This window comes from Myotis brandtii, unplaced genomic scaffold (genome assembly GCF_000412655.1).
Source record: "Myotis brandtii unplaced genomic scaffold, ASM41265v1 scaffold73, whole genome shotgun sequence".
Taxonomy (NCBI): domain Eukaryota; kingdom Metazoa; phylum Chordata; class Mammalia; order Chiroptera; family Vespertilionidae; genus Myotis; species Myotis brandtii.
The window spans coordinates 555376-556594 of NW_005370886.1; positions in this window are offsets into that span (position 1 = coordinate 555376).

The following is a 1219-nucleotide window of genomic DNA, read 5'->3' on the forward strand; positions in this document are numbered from 1 at the left end:
AAAAGGTAATGAAAAAAAAAAAAAAAAAAAAAAAAAGAAAGAAAAGAAAAGAAAAGAAAAAGAAAATAAGCTTCCAACTTTCACCACAAACAAAATAAACTGAAAATGGATAAAAGACTTAAATGTAAGTCGTGAAACCATAAAAATCATAGAAGAAACCACAGGCAGCAAAATCTCAGACATCTCTTGTAGCAATATGTTTACTAATACATCGCCCAGGACAATGGAAACTAAGGAGAAAATAAACAAATGGGACTACATCAATATAAAAAGCTTCTTCACAGCAACAGAAATCATTAACAAAATGAAAAGGAAGCCCACTGCATGGGAGAACATATTTGCCAATGATATATCCAATAAGGGGTTAATTTCCAAAATATATAAGGAACTCATACAACTTAACAAAAGTAAGACAAAAAATTGAATTAAAAAAATGGGCAGAGGACCTAAATAGATACTTCTCCAAAGTGGATATACAGATGGCCAAGAGATATGAAAAAATGGTAAAAGTCACTAATCATGTGAGAGATGCAAATTAAAATGACTATGAGTTATCACCTCAAACCTGTCAGAATGGCTATCATCCACAAATCAACAAATAACAAGTGTTAGCTAGGATGTGGTGAAAAGGATTCTAGTACACTGCTGGTAGGAATGCAGACTGGTGCAGCCTCTGTGGAAAACAGTATGGAGTTTCCTCAAAAATTTAAATGTGGAACTACCATTTGAACCAGTGATCCTGATAACCAAAATGGTGAGCCAAGTTTTATTTTCCAGGGTCCTGTTTCAAGACACCAAAGAATGAGCTCCGTGTACCAGAAGATTTAAGCAAAAGTGTGGAAAATTTATTATAAGTAGATTCAGACTCCCCTCAAGGGGAAGGGGGGCAATAATTGGCTGCCCTTCAAAGGCTTGCAGTTCAGGGGTGTATATTTGCTACAAACCTGCTTCTATATTTCTATGTATTGTCACCTGATGGATTCCCTCAATTGTTCTTGCCCACAATGGACCTGAACATTCTCTGTTTCTATGTGCTCTTTCTCTTTTCCTATGCTGAACTTTCTTTTTATTATTATTACTAGTAGCCCGGTGCACAAAATTCGTGCACATTAAAAGGGAATTAATTGCCCTAACCGGTTTGGCTCAGTGGATAGAGCATCAGCCTGCGGACTCAAGGGTCCCAGGTTCGATTCCGGTCAAGGGCATATACCTTGGTTGC